Genomic DNA, 20,460 nt, shown 5'->3' with positions numbered 1-20,460 from the left:
AGAACAAAATAACAACCGTGACAAAAACTTGAGGTTTGAGAGCATCAAGATGTTACTGAAATCGTGTTAGAGGTTCCTAATTATAAATAGTACAAGCTTTAACATAGTAGGGCACTTGAAAAAAAGAGTAATGGTACAGAAGAGCAATGAGAAGAATTACTGCATATGTTAGAGGAATAGCATTCCTTTTATTATCTAAATTAATAGTAAGATTGTATTGTTTTTTGTTCACTCCACATGTATCAGATACAGATGGAATAGTTTGTATAATTTGAGAGGCAAATAGAAAAATTTGCTGGCCCCTAAACTAACTTATAGGAATTACAGCATAAGAAAATCACTCCCTTGGGCTTAAAAAGCTGGCCTTAAAAGTGCAAATCATTTGGAAGAGTTACATCATAAAATCACATAATTATACCATCAGGAGTTCATAACTTACTGCACACACCTTTCATGAGATCATACAAAACCAAACTGCCAATTTTCTCACTGCTGGAGTGGGCTTCTTGTTGCTCTGGGCCCAACAGCCTCAGCTCAGCAAGTTCCACATTGCATAATACGTTGTAACATACCATTCCTTTTCCCAGATAAGTCTTAAGATGCTTTCAGTTATAAGTAAAAGGCTATCTAACTCAAACTGGCTCCTTGCCTTTGTGTTCATCTCAGATTTTGGCCTTGGTCACTGAAAAGGTGAAGAGGGCAAGCAAGCTTCAAGTGTGATTTGATCAGTGCATTATTTCTTTGTATTCTCACACCTTCTCCCTGTTTGCCATGTTAACCGCATCCTTAAGAAGCCTTTCTCATCAGAACAGAATGGCAAGGGCCATTCCAGGTCTCATCTCTAAATATCACACCACCCATAGTAAGAGATGTCATCTTGTCCCCTGTTCTATCCCTGAACAAAGTCAAAAGATTCATTCTTATTGGGCCAATCACTGTGGCCAGGAAGATGGACTGTTCTTATTGACTAGGACCAATGTGGCCAACATCTAGAATTGAGGTGTTGTACCTGCATGGGGACAGAGATAGATGGTTGCTGTGGGATGAACACCACAGAGTGCACTACACTAGAGGTTGTAAAGAAATAGGAATTGTCATGGTAATGGAGGAATCAGAGAAAAGATAATAAGTTCAGAACATGGGACACTGCCTGAAGAGGATGGATGTAACTGGATTCTAAGACGGGAGTTCTGTAGTGCCAGATTAATATCTCTCTCAGTGGCAGAAGAAGGGTAAATGATTTCTTTTAGTTGAGAGAGTTTCAGAAAGAGAGTTGACAAGGGCATGCATTGTTTTTTATTGCCCTAATGCAACAATTTACAAATGCTTTCTGTAAATCTCTTGCTCAAAGATATCAGCAGTGAATGGCAAGTACCGAAACATTCACATTTCTCCTTACTTCTTTCTTTCCACATGAATATATCTCAAATTGAATAACAATAGGATTCTACTGGTTATTCACAGCATTCTGGGTAGGAAAAAGGATAAAGAGAAAGGATTAGAGTTCCTTTCAACCTACTGACATTACTCTGATCCCTATTTTTCTCTTCAAACATGACCATTTAAGATTATAGTTATGATTTTCATTAAAATTAGAGGTTCATTTTTTTGTTTTGTGTGTAAAATCTTTAGAGTGTAAAGGTTGAGCCTAAAAATTACTGCTCATTTTCTTTCCTTTGGTCCTGTAGGGTCATCGTGTATTCTCCCTTTTTGAGTCTTTCCACAATGGGTCTGTGAATAATAGCATTTTATGAGCTTAATTCAGTGTAATAAATGTTGCTACAGAAGCCAGCAGTGCTTAAAAGTAACAAGTGCATTGCATTTGGAAGATGTAAAACCTAGAATTCCAACACTAGCTAACTGGTCATGTCATTCATTTCTCAGGGCTTCAGCAGTGGTTTTCTTCTAAGATGAGAATATTAATACCTTATCTGTCTAAAAGCAGAAAACTGGACAAGATAATCTCTTGGTTTCCTCTTAGGATGAAAATAAGTATGATTCTTGGGGAAAAGTGAACAAACGACGCTCACAAATGACATCGTAATAATCTTATGATATTTCAAAATGTTAATATTAACATAAATAGGCTATTGGTCTATTCGTTGAAGGTAAACAAATTACGTACCACCGCAATGTAAGTTAACAAAAGGGCAGCTTTCATTTTGAGATTTTGTATCCTGTCTCAATCAATCATTCTTCTTCAATTTTGAGATCAGTTTTAGTTGTAAGTTTTTTGTGATATGTCAGTACATAAGATAAAAAAACATAGCTGTTACCAGGACCAAAAAATCACACTAGATAGATGACTTTTCCTCCACTCCATAAATGCAATGGATATTTAAAATTAGTATGTTAAAGGACATTGCCTTTAACTTGATTATTCTTTCTAGAAAACTGCTTTTACATTTAGCTATTTCCTTCATTGTCCTAAAACAGGTGTTCAATGTTAAGACCTCATGTAGGGATCATGGTTTTGAACTTTTTTTTTTTTTAACAAATTGACTAGAAAGCCACTTGATGGAGAAATGCTGAGGACAAGGGAACTGAACAATTGTGTTTAGAATGTTGCATGGATTCACTTCTGAGACTTGTGAGTTGTTTTAAATTGACACCAAAAATGCCTATACTAAAAGCTAATTTATAACATATATATGTAGATAAACATTCATTCATGCATGCATGCATTATACATATACACTGAATACCCATTATGTGACAGGCACTATACTAGAAGCTAGTTATAGAAGAGTGAATGGATGAAGATTTCCCATGGCTTCATGGAACTATGAGCAAAATTTCAATGACAGCACAAAGGAGGGTGCAAGGACTCTACCTAGAGAAAACTAGAAGAACTTTGGGGTGAGCGTCCTCCATATATCCGTGGTAGCTACGTGACATATCCCGGGGAAACAATGCAGAATTGGAAGATAAAAACAAAGAGTGCAGAATATTGTGGAAAATCTACATTTTAAGGAGCTGGTAGAAGAGGAGAGTTAGTAAAAAATAAATAGTGAACGGGCCAGCCAGGTGGTACAGCAGTCAAGTGCGCGCGCTTCGCTTTGGTGGCCCGGGGTTCGCAGGTTCCGACCTGGGCGCGCACCGATGCACCGCTTCTCAGGCCATGCTGTGGCGGCGTCCCATATAAAGTGGAGAAAGATAGGCAGATGTTAGCCCAGGGCCAGTCTTCCTCAGCAAAAAGAGGAGGATTGGCATGGATGTTAGCTCAGAGCTGATCTTCCTCACACACACACACAAAAAAAAAAAAGTGAAAAAAATACAGAGAGGTACAAGAAGAATCAGGAGACAGAGTCTCTCAGTTATCAGGGTGGAGAGAGTCTCAGGAAGTTGATCAATTTCAAATAGTATAGAAAAGTCCAATAGAATGATATCGTAGAAGAGGCCTTAGGAATTAGCATTCAGGTGGGCATTGGTGATGTCTGGTGGCAGCTTCCACAGAGCAGCTATTTCACTGAATGCTATTCTGGGCAGCTCTCAGGCAAAGAGGCCACATTTCTGACATTAAAACATTTTCAAAAGTCATAGCGCTTAATTCCCCACTACCAGTTGATCCTGTCTCTCTGTGTCACGGGGTCTTGACAGCTTGCTCTAGGTGGTAGAAAAACATCTATGAAACATATCTTTCTTTTAGTTTCTCCAATCAACTGTTTTCTTTTATTATAAGATGCTGAGGGACACTCACATTCCCTGACAAGGCCTCCCTGAGATTCCTCTTCATCTTGCAAAGAAAAGAAACAGATTGCACCAATCTACCTATTTATTTCTTCACAAGGTTGTGGTTGGTAACTTATAATCTATCTCCTCTCAGTTTCATCAATCCGTGAGAAGACAACCAAAAATATTGGTTATACTGGTATCAAAGATAGTTTTATTCTCCATCTCCTGCCAAGGAGAATCACTGGGATCTCATATCTTTTCTTAAGGACTTGAGACTGGGTTAGAGGACACTTCTCAGTGTGACAACCAGGGTCCAGGACCTGGACTGAGGATCTTGAATCTCTTCTGCCTACCAGCTTCCCCTTTCCTCCTCCTTTCTCCCTGATTTTTAAATAGGAGTCTTCAGGGCTGGCCCTATGGCTTAGCAGTTAAGTGCGTGTGCTCCGCTACTGGCGGCCCAGGTTTGGATCCGGGCGCGCACCAACACACCGCTTCTCTGGCCATGCTGAGGCTGCGTCCCACATACAGCAACTAGAAGATGTGCAGCTATGACATACAACTGTCTACTGGGGCTTTGGGGGAGAAAAAAAAAGGAGGAGGATTGGCAATAGATGTTAGCTCAGAGCCAGTCTTCCTCAGCAAAAAGAGGAGGATTAGCATGGATGTTAGCTCAGGGCTGATCTTCCTCACAAAAATAAATAAATAAATAAATAGGAGTCTTCATCTTGGGTCCTAGGTTTTGACAATTATTTCTGAAGTCATCTTCTCCTAGGAGACCAATCAAGTCTTCAGGCAATGGTCTGAATGCTAGAGAGACTATAGTTGATAATAAGATTACGATCTCCATGAAATTTTCATGATCTGTATTGCTCTGTTTGAAATTAAGTGATGTATAATTAAAATTGGGATCATTTCTTGTTACATTATGATGTGTTTGATTAGAACCAACTTTGTATTCTCCAATGAGTATGCATCATGTAATTTGCTCTATTAAAACATTAAATATTAACCAATGATATTTTTCTTGGCATTTCCTTTCCTCTCTCGGCCCTTACCTCTATTTTTATAGCAAGTTTTTTCTTTGCTTATTGTGTCAGGAAAGGTATATGTGATGATGAAACAGAGGAAAAAAAAAGAAATTTTTCCCAGGGTGAATTTCAAAAGCTTCTGCCCATAGCGTAATTAAAATGTTTCATGGCCTAAGTATACATTTTAGGAGGCAAAAAGAGTCAGATTTTTTTTTCTTCCACCATACCCTTCCAAGATTAGGAATGAATTTCTTGGGCTAAGAAGAGAGAAGACACTCAAAATGGAAGTAAAGAGAATGAGGAGGTTGGTGGGTACCCAAGGAAGGGGACTGATGTTTTACTGCTTCCTAGGTTGGACCTTGGAAAGCCAACACATTCTTAGATAGGTTTGGGGATATGAGAGAAGAAAATAGCTAAGTCTTGCTTCCTGGATAGAGTCCTAAGAGGTTTTAAGATCCCAGAGAGAGGAAATGCTCCCTACTATATCTATGTGGAGTGATCCTTACACTGCTTTGTTGGGATTTCCAGTGCCACATGTGTGTAAGGATGTCATGGAAGGGACATCAAGAATCACAATTGCATAGACAATAGAGAGAAGACCAGACACAACGAGTGGCTCAGTGGATGTCTGTATTAACAGATGAAAGGTGTGCATGGAATAGAAGCCTAGAAGGGGCACCCATCACTGCCCACCCCATCCCACGTGGGAGACCAACCACAGGGCAGTAGAGAGCTACAATGAGGGATGCGATATGTAGCTCAGTTCTATCCCTAGGTAAGAAGGGGAGAAAAGATATTTTTTGACAAAGATAGAATTCTCCACCAGAGGCTGTCCATCTTGTCACCAATTTGTATACAAACTTCTTCCCGTACATAAAACACCGTCAATCCCACTCAAGGGAAATAACTGAAAATTCCAGCCAGGTACTTTACCCTACTCAAATTTCATATTCTCTAGGTGATTTTCTATCCCCTCTCAGGTTTGAAGATGGCTCCCAGTATACAAAAATTAATTCAATAAAAACTAACATTCAGAAAATTGAATTATGGAACAAACATGGTAGACCAGTGCTACATTTCTAACCCTGAGGAGCAGAAATTGTGAAGAATCTCTGGCCTGAGAGTGATGACTTACTTTCTTCTTGGCCAATTAGTTAGCCTTGGACAAAGATTCTGAATAACAATAGTTATAGCCTGTTGTTTGGTAAAAGAAACCATTGGTTTTTCCAACCCTGTGGGACCCGTGATTTTTACATGCTCTCTATTTTGCTAGAACTCTTTTTGCAAACCAGCTAGACATTGCCTGTGTTCATCATTCTTGTAATTCCTTGACATAATCAGTGAGGAATAGATAACACACACTTATGGTATGATATAAAGTGCTTCCTTTAGAGCCAAGCGTGCTTAGGCACATTTGTCTACTTTCCAGGTTATCGCAGGAAAGAGTTCCACTGAATATTTTGCCATAGCATCAGAAAGATCACCAGCTTTGTAGGCTGCAATGTGCCTCTGCCCTCTGCAGACTGACAGCTATACTAAGGACATGTATTTGGGTCTTGTTGTAGTATTATTCAATTCAAGCTACTCATTCCTTTGTTAGTGAGGATAAACATCAACTAGTCTAACAAAGAGACTCCAAATTAAATCAATAGCCTAAAGAAGATAGAAGTTTATTTCTCTCGTGATGGCCAAAGGAAAAAGTTCTAGGTGGAGAGTAGGTCTGTTCCACACAGTCAGTCAGGCACCCAGGTCCTTTCTATCTTGTTTTTCTGCATAGGCAAGAATGTTTGACAAAGTTGAGTCTCAGGTATGTCCAGATTCCAATTCATAGGGAGGGGAAAGGGCATGCAAGGTATTAAAGAGCAGGTCTGTATAATGAAACATCACATTTAATCCAAATCAATCACCAAAATCTTAGTTATATGGTGACACAGAGCTGTAAGGAGTGTCCCAGGCTGGGCAACTATGTTCTAGCTACAATTCCATCAATATAGAAAAAGAGAAGAATGGATTTCTGGGAGTAGTTAGCAATCTATTATTATGAAACAAGGGCAGGATAGATTCTAGTGGGCAATTATCAGTCTTTGCCAAAGTACATTTCTTCCCCTTTATAGTTTACAGTTGGAGAAACACATAAGGTAATAGGTAATTATAATAGTCTGTTAAAGGCTATGACCACTGTAAACACAGCAAGTTGTTAAGAACAAAGTAATGAATCCAATCTGGCCTTTAGGGGTCTGGACAGTTTCTAAGAGGAGGCATATATAAAAAGAGTCCTAAAGGATAAGTAGTAGTTATTCTAGTTGAGGGGAGTCAAGGGTTTTAGGAAAAGAACTCAGCCTTGGTGAAGGGCTGAAGACAAGACAGGATGTGGCACTATGGGAAAACTACAAAGAGAATCATATGACTGATACATAAAATTTTATTTAAAGAATGAATTCCTGGATTGTAGAGAGCGTGGGGGAAATGGTCTGAAATGAGATTGAGAAGCTAGATTTTAAGAGACCTTATAGTACCTATAACCTTATAACCATGCAGTCAGTATTAAATCTGAGGACTGTGGGCCAGACAGCCTCCATCCCAGAAAGGAACACAGTTTCTTTCTCTTACCTCCAGACTATGACATCATTCTTCAGGTCTCCTACCCTTCATTAGCCTCAGGTCACATTCCACCCAGGTAAATCATCTTATTTTCATTTGGCCTATGTAAAATGAAATCTGTATATTTACAGCCCTATACTTCTCCCTGTTGAAGGAGAGCGCGTGTAATATGATTCCAAGTAGAGGAACAATTAAATCCAGTTCTGCTGGAGTTTCACTTTGAATGATAATGATTATAAAATATCTCAGTAAAGTGTGTTCCTTTTGTTACAACAATATATTCATAATCTGAGCAACAAGTATCCTCTGTAAATACCCCTGCTTCTAGCTGCACTCTCATAAAACCCATTTTAATGCATTTCCCCGAGGCTATAGGCAAACAATACAACCACTGCTTTTGATAGTGGTAACAGATTATACTGTATAAAACCAGAGGGCAAAGTGAAAAGCAGTGCGATTAAAATAAATGCTCAGCTGTATAACCATCAAGGTGTTTTTGTTTTGTTGTTTTTTAATCTTTTACTTCTCTGTTTAGAGAAGAGGGCTGCAGGATGAGACTCCCTTATTTTTATTAAAGCACAACATATTTTCCATTTTTATCCTTCTTTACACATAGAGAATGTTGAATGTAACCTTGAATTCTGTTTTGTTCTGTAAGGGGAAATTGTTAACTTCCTGTGGAGGTTTTTTGAATAACACAGTTTACTTTAGTCACCTAAGCGGTCTTAACAAATCCACACATATGTGATGCTGGATCTCACTATATCTAACTCACTTATGCTCCTTACAGAGCTACATCCCCGGGAACACCTCTCACTTCCCTCTGCTTGATGCTTGGACTTCCTTCTCATCAGCTAAGTACACTTTTGAGCTGTAGGTCATTTCTTTGACTAGTTCAGGTTCGGGGTGAGGTCTTACACTTTGTTCTCCCCAGGTACCCTAAACTCAACATCTGCAGAACTGAGCACATCCTTCCATCCGCCACTCCCCAGCACACAATCAATCCTGTTCCTCATCTGCTACCATATTTCATCAAGTCTAAGACATCCAATTTTCTCGTGTTAAATCTCTGAAATCAAAATCTGCCTTACAATGGATGGTATCTTTAAATTGCTGTTGCCTGGCAGAAGTCTATTTTAATAGGCTTGACCTATGAATATAAGAATTTAGTCCTACATGTTCATATTGTTGAAGAGTCTTAACTGGCATAATATCTCTGTACATACAGTAAATATATTCCTCAAAAACTTAGTAAACTAAACTTGAGGATAATATAGCACCGTTTTCCTATTCATTTATTCCAAAAACAAGGTCACATTCAATAATATGTCAAAGTCATTATAAGTATATTTCTAATGCAAAACCAATTTTAAAATTAAATATTAACATCCCAGAAAAAGTCAGAAGATAAAAATACTAAAGCTAAAAATATGATAATCAGCAGATGAGGAGGTGGAAGTAACAGATCCTAAGCTTTCATGATTTGACTTTAGTTTTTCACCTGCTATAAACCATATTTACACTTCCAATTTTAGTAACTACTTTACATTCTTATTTTTCACTATCTGTTATCATTGCCATTTAGCTTTCCTCAGAGTGTTTTGACCCCAATCAATCAATCAGTAAATGCCTTCAAAAAAAATCTCAACAGTTAAACAGGGCATTGCATTAGAGGCCCAAATAAATCCAAGAAACTCTAACTACTCCTACATTCAAGATGTATTTTAGGTTCTTGAAAGATAATTTATAACACTTCCACGTCTAGTATCCCAGCCCACACACTGCAGATGCTCAATAAATGTCTATTGCACAATAAAAATTTTATGGACAGATAATGACAGCAATAAATTAATACTGACAATAAAATGCATCATGTGACAGTGTCTTGTGAGCAGTACAGGTCTTAAGAACCGTAGGTTTTCATATGAGGGAGAGAGATCTACAGGCTGACCTTACCTGAGGTTACTTGGCTTGCAAGGTGCAGTGCTATAGATAACCCATACAATGTCTTTGTGCTCACTTGGAAAAGGGACCCCTTCCTCTAGACAGATGCCACCATAGCCTGTATGGCTTTCTGAACAAAGCATAGGTTGGATTTTAGCTCCCTTCTCATACTCTTGTTCAGACATTCTTGTTCAGTAAGCACTCTGAAAACTATATATGGCAGCTCTGGAATGAAGAAAATTTGTGCCTGAAAACTTGTACATTTAACACTTTTCCTTGATTATAATTTGTTTTTCCAAATTCTCTTCTCTTCTCACAATAGCCATAACCCTTATTTACTTAAAAACTTTAGTTTCTACATGCTTAGGTCTCTCTTCCTATGACCTGGTGATATGATTTAATTGTCATTTCTACTGTGAAGTCATCTTTTGCCCCCCTTTTGCCTCCTCAATTTAAAAAGTCATTGTTGTCTCTCCAATGAGAATATAAAGTCATACTAAAATATGTATTAAAGTATGTACTTAGTACCTTATAATTTACTAGCAACTTTGGTATTCATTATTATCTCCTTTATTCTTCCCAGCCACCTCTGAGGAAGGTATGGTGAGGAGCCCCATTTTGCAAATGAGCAAGTTGAGGACCTGAGAGGTCTTTGGCCTATTCAGTCTCTTGTAAGAGGTAATGAAGACTGGATTTGAATCCTAAGGGTCTGAACCCAAATTCTTAAAGTTAAAGTCTATGAGAATAGACCTTTTGTCTGTCTGCTTCACTTTCTTATTGTTACATCCTGAAATACTAATCAAATCAATATTCACTAAAAATGGGGTTTATTCAATACTTATTTTTTGAGGACCCACTATTTGGCAGTTCTAATTTTAAACACTAGGGATACAACTGTGAAAAAAACCAATAAAAATTCCTAACCCTTATGCAGCATGTATTCTAATGGCAAAAATAATCAATAAATAATTTGGTCAGTAAATTATATGGGTTATCAGATGTTGACAGAGGTCACGGAAATAAAGCAGGGAAGAGGGAGAGAGAGTGCAGCATGGAGATAGGAGACATGCTGTTTAAATAAGGTAGTCAGGAAGTTCTCCACTAGTTGACTGATATTTAAATGAAGATCTTAAGGAGGAAAGGAGTAAACAGCATCAGGTTAGAGCTTGTCAGGCAGAGAACAGCTAGAGCTGAAGTCCTGTTGGAGACTCCTTGTTGAGGATTGCACTTTGCATTTTTGAGCAACAGCAAGAGAGCTAATTTTGCCAGAAAGAAGTGAGCAGCAAGGAAGAGAGATAGGAGACAAGATCAGGAAGGTAAAAGGAGTGGGCAAGATACACATTAGACCACTGTTAGGACTTTGCCTTCTATTCTAAGTGCAATGAGAAGCCACTGGAGGTTTTAAACAAAGCAGTGGCAGAATCTCATTTCCATTGAAACTAAACCAAAGTGGGTTCACTTCTTGGTGAGTTGAAATCAAAACCTTCACCAGAAGTAGTTGCCACACAAAGTAAATTTTATTTGCAGAAAATAAGGAGACCATGGGGAATCATATCCAAAGCTGTGGCTCCCAAAGAAGAGAAAATAGGTGCCTTTTGTTTCAGATGGAGAATTAATATTCCAAAGGAAGTTTCATCATTACATGTAGAGGTGGGCATAAGTTCATGCAGGTGCAGTTTGAAAACATGCTTTCACTTACATCACATTTTATGCTAATAAGACTTAAGCTCCTCCTGGAGTGGAGATCTTAACATTAAAATGAAGCAAAGGTAACTCTTGGGCACTTCTTGGCCCATCTGCACAGGCATCACTCTTGTGGTGGGGTTTGGACCAGTTCAGGGTGGTTGGTAATTGCATCTCTTAACATAACTGAAAAACAACTTTGAGAAACAGTTAAGTGCCTCTGAAATCTCCTTTGAGTTACTCACAGCAGTTAGTCAGTGACAGATGCAGGTTTAGTATGGACTCTTGAGGGTAAGGATAGAAGCAGACAGATAAATATAGAACAGTAATAATGACAATGGCTTTGCCACAGTTTGGTGATAGAGCTAGTAGAATTTGCTGATAAATTAGATGTGGAGTGAGAGAGAGAGGGGAGTCAAAGATGACTGCTGAATGAATGTTCAACTGTGCTCTTTACTATACTTTGCCTCTTCCTAATAATTACAACACTTCAACAGTGTTGTAGTTTATAAAATACTTTTCTATATATTATTTTATTGGACCATGAAACAGTGTTCTCAATATGTGTCATCTCCTCCTAATTGAGGTTTATACGTTTTTGGGTTTTGGTAGGTTGCTTTCCTTAATGATGAATCTTAGGCAAAAGAAAGGAATCAAAAATAAAATAGTGAAACCTCAGAAGATTGGGCTGAAGTTAAACATATAATTCAGATATTTCCCAGAGTTGAAGAGAAGATTCAAAATTTTCTAGATACAAAATTACCTAATGTTTCATTAATTAATGTCCTGATTTATATTTTTTTGAAAGTTTTTCATTTAATGAGGAACACACGTATTTATTTTAATTTTGGTTTTCTTTCTACCGAAAGACTGAATAGTGTTTTTTGAGGTCTGTGATCAAGTACATTACTATTTCTTCAAAAAGTTGGCATGCTTGAGTTTTACATTTTATAGTTTTTAACTTACTTTTATGCTTTATACTATTTACTTAGCTTATTTATTTCAATCAATGCTTATTAGGAAGAGTTACTGTATTTTTAGAATATTATCCAAGGTATGTCCAAGAAATTTTGAAAATATTCCTAGAATCTTTGACCTAGGAAGAATTTTAGTGAGTACTTGATACAGTGTTTCTCAATTATTCTTCAATTATTTTTAATCCACAAAAATTTTAACCTTGTGATAATCTTCAATATCACAAGATTGCCTAAGTCACGATTATGTGATCTTGTAGGTGTAGATTTTTCAGGAGCAGGCCTAATAGGAATATATAAAAATAAGTCTGGCAAACTGGAAGATGGTTATATAAAAATTAAATGAGTTGATATACATAAACTGTTTAAAACAATGACTAGTCATAGTCAGTACTGTAAAAATGTTTGCTGTTATTATGATGATCATCTGCATATTTGCTCTATTCAAAAAGCTTATTTGAGCATAATTTTCTATGATTCATAAATGAAAATAATATGTTTCTGAATAAGCTTTTAAAACCATACATGTCCCACTCCATTCTGAAGGTCTTCCTATAATTCTTATATGGAGTGATCAACTCATCCCTGTTTTTCCAGAATTTTCCTAGTTTTAGCATTGAAAGTCCCAAATCCTGGGAACCCTCTCAGTCCCAGGCAAACTAGGATAGCTAGTCATCCTACCTCTCAGATCCTCCTCCCCCTATCCCCCCAATCACTGCTATAACCAGATTTCTTTGTTTTTCCAAGTCACAGAATTTGCACCAGATGCAAAACTAGACCCTGGCTCTTCTTACTCACGTATTCAAAAAATTTACAGACTATCAGAGTTAGATGACAGGGAATGTTCAATGAATAAACACTTCATGTCACCCACTCCTACTTTCATGCCATTATACGTATTTGTGGTTTGTATGCTTGTGAGCATGTACAGAGTATTTCAATCAATTACACGTTCATAAATATAATAAAGTCAAATGGTAGTATATCACAGTTCATAATGTAAGGAAACAAGTGTTTAAAAAATTCGTAAGGACTACTCAAGCTGTTACACACATATCTATTTTACATTGTTTTTTATCCATATTTCCAGATAGATACATATAAATAAACTCCACTTGAAAATTACAACTGTAGCACTTCCATACAGTGGAATATTACTCAGCAATACAAAGGAACTATTAATTACACAACAACTTGGATGAAACTCGAAGACATTATGCTGAGTGAAGGAAGCCAGTCTCAAAAGGTTACATATTGTTTGATTATACTTACATGATATTCTCCCAAAATCACACTATAGGTATGGAGGATGGATCAATAGTTATTAGATGTTGGGAGTCAGTGAAGAGGTTGATGATAAACGGGTGGCATGAAGAAATTTTGGGGGGTGATGGAACTTTTGTATCTTGTTTCCGTTGACAGTTTCATGAACATTTGCATGTATTAAAATTCATAGAATTGTACACCAAAAGAAAAAAAGTCAATTTTACTCCATGTTAATTGAAAACAAAATTAAAAACAAATTAAATATCGAAAAATGTAAGTTAAGTTCAGATTTCTAAAATGAGAAAAAGAACTATGCCTTTAGATCTTCAGAGAGAAAAGATCTAACTTTGCAGTCCTAAATAAAGTATATGGAGAGAACATTTGTCATTCAAGACTGTGATTTCAATAACATCTTGATGGCGACATTATATGATGTGCTTATGAAATATCCACATGCTCTTCTCCATTTTACAGCCCCTGTACGTTTATATGGGGTTCAAGTGGTTCATTCTTTTCAATGGTGAGTAAATCAAAATTATATATGACTTCTGACCCAGGGTGGTTAGGGGATGGGTTAACGAATACTCTCTGTCTCTCTCTCTCTGTCTGTCTTTGTCTCTCTTCTGTCTCTCTCTGACTCTCTGTCTGTCTCTTTCTCTCTGTCTCTATTGTCTGTGTCTCAGTATGTATCTCTCTCTCCTGTGCAGCTGGAAATCTAACAGTTTATTTACCATTCACCCACTGAAGAGCATTTGGGATGTTTCCAGTTTGGGACAATTGTGTCATAGAACTGCTATAAACACCGTATACAGGTTTTTATGTCAACATAAGTTTCATTCTCTAAAGTAGACACCCAGAAGTGGGATTGATGGGTCATACAGCAAGTATATGTTTAAGTTTATAAGAAACTGCCAAACCACTCTCCAGAGTGTCTGCACAATTTTGCATTCCCATGAGCAATGTATGAGAGTTCCAGTTGCTCTGCATCTTCTATGGAAATTCATATTGTCTGTATTTATTTTATTTTGTAACTTAGTCATTCTAACAGGTGTGTAGTAATATCTCATCATGATTTTATTTTAAATTTTTCTAACAACCAAGGATGTTGAAAATCCTTTCATGTGCTTATATCTCAGTCATATTTTCTTTGATGTAGTGTCTTTTCAAGTCTTTTGCCTATTTTTAAATTGGATTGCTTGTTTTCTTATTATTGACTATTGAGAGTTACTAATATTTTCTGAATATTAGCCCTTTGTCAGAAATGTGATTTGCAAATAAATTTCTCACCATCTGTATCTTTTTGGATTTTTTAAATTCTCTTAAGAGTATCTTTTAGAAAGGAAACTTTTTGATTTTAGTGAAGTTCAATTTATCATTTTTTTTTATGGATCATTCTTTTGGTGCCTTATGCCAGGTCACAAAGATTTTCTCCTAAGTTTTTACCTAGAAGCATTACAGTATTACATTTTACATTTAGACATATGAATTATTTTTAGTTTTTTAAATAAAGTATGAGGTTAAGTCAAGGTAATTTTTGTATATGGCTGTCCAATTGTTCCAACATCATTTGTTAAAATGACTGTACTTTATTCATTGAAATTCTTTTGCCTTTTTGTCAAAAATCAATAGCCATATTTGTGCAGGTTTATTTCTGGACTATTCTGTACCACTAATCTGTGTCTATTGCTTCAGCAATACCATACTGTCTTCACCACTGCAGCTTTATAGTAAGTGCTAAAACTGAGTGGTATAATTCCACCAATAATATTCTCCTTTTTCAAAATTGTTTGCCTTTCCTTATAAATTTTAGAATCAGTTTGCATATATCTATGAAAAATCTTTCTGTGTTTAATTTGCTCTTCTTTTTCTATTTTCTTAAGCTGGAAGCTTAGCATGCTGATTTAAGACCTCTCTTTTTTGTAATATAAGCATTTAACATTCTAAATTTCCCCTTCAGCACTGCTTTAGCTGTATCCCAGAAATTTTAGTATTTTCATTTTAATTCAGTTTACAATATTTTATAATTTCCCTTGAGACTCTTTTTTTTACCCTTGGATTATTCTGAAGTGTATTATTTAATTTTCATGTGTTTTGGGATTTCCCTGTTACCTTTCTGTTCTTGCTTTCTCGTTTAATTCCATTAGAGTATGAGAACATAGTTGGTATGATTCAAATTTCTTTTACGTTTCTTAAGTTTTATTTTATGACTTAAGTTATGGTCTGTGTTGGTGCATGCTCCACATATGCACCTAAAAAGTATGTATTCTGATATTTTTGAGTAGTGTCTATAAATGTCAATTAGATCCAATAGGCTGATGGTGTAGTTCAGTTCTTCTATATTCTTGCTGATTTCCTATCTACTGGTTCTATTACTGAGAGAGGAATGTTGAAGGCTCCAACTATAATTGTGGATTTGTCTGTTTCTCCTTTCTGTTTTGCAAGTTTTTGCCTCATGCATTTTGGAGGTTTCTTAGGTGCATACACATTTAGGATTGTTATATCTTCTTAGAAAATTGACTCTTTAATTGTTATGTAATATCTCCCTTTTCTCTGGTAATGGAGGGCAGAGTGAGAGAACAAATGTAATGAGTGACAACCTTGTCCTGTTAAAGCCACAGCTCTACCCAACAAAGAGGAAGGTTCTCCTTTCTGAGTTTTGGTTCTTGAGGTTTCCTCTAACTATCGCTGCCATTGCTGACACACATAATGGAGAAAAGAAATAAATTGGATTCCTTCACTCTTTATGAGAGAAATCTCCTCTCACATTTCTTAAGCCATAGTTAGAGGGCTTCTCCTGGAGCTCTGTCTGTCTGCACCAGCGTTAACTTCTGGCTTTCCAGTTGCTTTGCCTTTAGGCCAGGGGATGCCAGAGGGAGAAAAATTGGTAAACCCACCAATTTGGTGGTCCTCAAATTCTGGTGTTCTTCCCAATCTGCCTGGTGCTCTTTACTTTACACAGTCATCAAATAGGTGTTCTGTGCATTTTGTCCATGTCTTATAGTTGCACTCAGTGGATAAGACAGGAAAAAGGGTACTTACTCCATCTTGCCTGGAACCAGAATGCTACATGTTTCCTTTACATTTATAGAATGTGCTCCTGGAAGGATGGGGCTGTGCATTATCCACTTTTGGTTCCCCTGGTATCTAGGACAGCACCTGGAACATAGTAGCATTCCCTGTAATATTTGTTGAATAAAAAAAAATAAAATTTAATTAACAGCATACAATCTGTAGTCTAGAATATCAGGCAAATGCCAACTCAAATTAAATCCTCTTTGTAAAATTATGATTTCTTTGAAAAGTCCCCAAACCAGCTTACATATACATTTATTTATTCAACGTGTAAAAATAACTCCTCTTGAACCTAATGAAAAAGGGAATGGGCAGACTTCCCACAATCTTGGAAGATTATATGGAAGTCTAAATATGGAAGGCTGAATCTAGGAAGTAATTAACATGATTTGAAATTCATACAGTAATGGTTTTGTCAGAAAGGAAAAAGAAGAACTATACCAGAAAAGGAAGAGTTTCTTATATCACTAGTTAGAATGGAGGGTCATGTTAAACCAGATTACCATAAAGTCAAGAGTCTGTTCTTACACTAAGTGTCGTAAAGCAGCATATCATTTTAAACGTGAGTTAACTACTGCCTGACCAAATCATTGAGGTTGGAACCTTTTTGCCTAAGAAGCTACATCCTGTACAGCTGACCAACCTTAATCATTATTTCTGTGAAGGTATAGCCCAGGAATAATTTTTATATTGGACTATTTAGAATTAAACTAAAGTTTACTAAATATGATAGTCATGTGGGACATATACTTCAAATTGTCTAAAACTAAAGTCCTGATATACTTCATTAACTCCTATTTAGATGGTGCACATTATTATTGTGTGTCTCTGATGACATTTTTATTTATCTGAATATAAACACTGAGCTTACAGAATAATTCAGAGTACTTTTTTATTACAAATAAAATTCAACAATTATTCATCTGTGTGCTAACTGGAAGTTCCAGATTGCACTATGAAAAACTGCTAATAATAAAATGAATTAGACTGTCTGTGAAATTGTCTATTCATTTTATTCATATATTCAATAATTTTAAGTATCACACATGTACCAAGAAAAGCATGAAGTATATTCCCCCTTGGAATAATGATAAACAAAACCAAAATATGGTTTTGGATTCCTCTTTAGGAGTGTGTGTGCCACCTTCCTACAAGTGAGGTGTGCAGAATGCAAAACAGTCACAACCCATCTCTTCAAGGATGAGCAACTCGTAAAGGAGGCTGGAATAATATCCGCACCAGCCCAGTAAACAGGGCCTTTGTTCTTCACCTTCCCTCAGATTAAATAGCAAAAAAAAAAAGACAAACATCTGTGTGTATGGGTGTGTGCATATGTGTGCGTGAATGCGTGTGTGTTCATGCACGCACACTGTCAAACTCTTCTGTTGTAATAGGTGCCACATCCAAGATTCAACTTTGTTATATAGATCTTGTTACTAGGCTGCTTGATATTTTTTTGGTCAAACCAAATCTAAGAAAGTTTACATGGAAGGGAAATAAGATTAGAGATCATGTTTGGTGGTTTGGAGAGCCAGAATCATTATTTTTTGATGCTTGTTGGGTCAGAAATTTAACTGCAATTTCAAGTTTAATTTTAAAGTACAGTGGCATAAATTACAGAGCAGAAGCTTGATGTGTTAAATGAAACACAGAGAGGAAGATACTGATATTATTACTGCTAAAACTTCTTAATTATCTTATAAGCGACAAAAAGAGACCTCATCTAGAGATTGGGAGATTACCCTTTAAAAACTTAACAAAATTAACTCTGGAAAAAAAATGTGCTGAGTCTAAGTGGGTTTGTCAAGTAACGAAAGAACAACATTAGAAACAGGTTGGGCTTGAATTCCTCCTTTGCTACCTCACCAGCTGTCTCTTCGGTTTCTTCATAGATAAACTGAGGAAAATTATACCTCTGTCAGCTGTACTTAAGTCATTGCAAAGTTTAAATGAGATAATGCAAATAAAGACATTTTCACAGTACATGTCACATAAAAGCATTAAGTAAATGCTAATTGCCAAGACAGAGTCAAGGAAAAGAAGGAAAAGAAGATATTGGCAAAAAAAAAAAAAGGCCAGAATTAAAATATCCTCATTTTTAAGAGGGTAGAGTGTTAACCATGCCCATCTCTGACATATAAGGTGGCTTAGTCCCTTCTGTTTAAAAATAAATGGGGGTTCAGACTCTATGAAATGCATTGGAAAACCCAAAAAGAAGTCCTAACCACAAAAATAAAATTTTTTCCCTTAAAGTTAGGGGAACAAGTGGGCTGGCACTGGGAAAGACATATTTTGAAACTCAGCTTTGAGGCTTAGCTGTAGGATTAGCATTCCTATTTGGCAGCAGATTCAAAGAAGAAAATAATAGCATGGATCTCTATAAATGGGATGGGTGATAGGGATAGTCCCATTTTTCAGTCTATAAACAGAAGTGTGAAAGGCATCTAAATTATTCCACTTTAAATTACTAATTTCAGAGATCAAGTCATTGAACTAAAACCACACACACCTCCAGAAAGAGATTTCCATTTCAGAAGTGAATATCTATACAACGTGATGCCTTAGGAAGCTTCCCTCCCTTGAAATGTCTACTATTCATCTTTCATGACCACAAATTACTAGAAAAGTGGCCAGCTTTTTCTCTGCAAGATTTTTGGAAGAGTTTGCTGGCACATTGTGTCCTTTCTTGAGGTTTGCAAAAGGGAAAGGACAGTTTGACAAAGCCATGTCAGGGAAATGTTGTTCCACCAGCAAGCCAAAGGTCAGACTGTAATTTAAGCAGCAGTTGGCCTGTCAAGGGTAGAACACTCCCTGGTTTCATCTCACGAGCAGGGCGAAAATCAACCCGTTAGCAGACTTCAAATGGAAAGTTTAAGTCAGGACAAAAAAAGTAAACTTGTTTTGCTTTTCTTATTTTTTCTGATTGGTCAGCAGACAGCTTTGTAATTGTTTTGTTGACGGCATAAATCTTTTTTATAACATTAGTTTTTTATTAATGTTGTAACATTAGACATTTAATATTTTTTAATTCCCTTTTTTCTCTACCTGATCTCAAAATATATGGAAAACTGAATGTATACTTAGACCCCAGAAAACTCATTAGCAATGACTACCCAGATGTTGATTTTAATGACTCCAAAGTTCAAAAACAACCCAAATGATTTGCATACAAAAACAAAGTCCACAATTGTTTGCATAAAGATAACTTTATAGCTCACCACTTGATTTGATTAAGAATCCAAGGGCCTTGTTGCAGGTTCTGTGGAAAACACAGCCATAAATTCAATGTAACACTTGGTGAGAATTAGGGGGAAAAGCTTGCTACTCGGAGACCTATCCCTGGTTCCTAGAATTTGAATTTCTAACTTTCAACTTTAACCCTGCTGAAGAGTTGTCTCTTTGCCTATCATGTCATTATTAGAATTCTGTTTTGGCTTACATGTTTTTGTTGTTGTTGTTGCTGCCGTTATTTTAATATGCTATTACCCTGACTTTGCTGGTCAACATGGTATTTAGCAATGTAATAATATGGCTTAGGTTTTTTGACCTAAATTATAAAACTAATACATTCCTATTGCAAAGACAATAATCTAACCATACGGAAGAGTTAAATCCCCAATCAGCAAGTCTTAGTCATGTTGAATTCAATCTCATTTTAACGCCTCTAACATTAGCAGCACCATCTCTCCCACGGACTGCTACAACAGCCTCCTACCCATCCCCTGCCTCCTCTCATACCCTGGACTTGCTATTCTTCACACAGCAGCCAGAGTGATCCTGTTCAAATGGAAGTCAGATCATGCCACTTTCATGCTCAAAACACTCCCATGGCTTCCTGTTGCATTGAAATGGACTCTAAAGCTCTTCTTATCACCAACCAACTCTTGTATAAACAGCCCCCTCCTACTCTCACCTTACTCCAGGCACACACACCTCCTTGCATTTCCTGGAGCTCACCCTCATTTCCTGGTCCAGAGTCTTTGCTCTTGCAAACCCCTTGCCTGGAGTTTCTTCTTGCAGACATTTGCTTCTCCTGTCACTGCATTCAGGCCCCTGCTCAAAGAGTCCTGCTTTTCTAAAATAGTACCCCCTGTCACTCCCTATTCTCTTACCTTGCTTAATATTTTCCTAATAGCATTCATTACAGATACCGTATCATATATTTGGTTGTTATTTGCTTCCTTCCTAGAATATGAATTCTACAAGGGCCAGGACTT

The sequence above is a fragment of the Diceros bicornis genome, chromosome 14 (assembly GCF_020826845.1).
Source record: "Diceros bicornis minor isolate mBicDic1 chromosome 14, mDicBic1.mat.cur, whole genome shotgun sequence".
Classification (NCBI taxonomy): domain Eukaryota; kingdom Metazoa; phylum Chordata; class Mammalia; order Perissodactyla; family Rhinocerotidae; genus Diceros; species Diceros bicornis.
Note: the sequence above shows the minus strand (reverse complement) of the source record.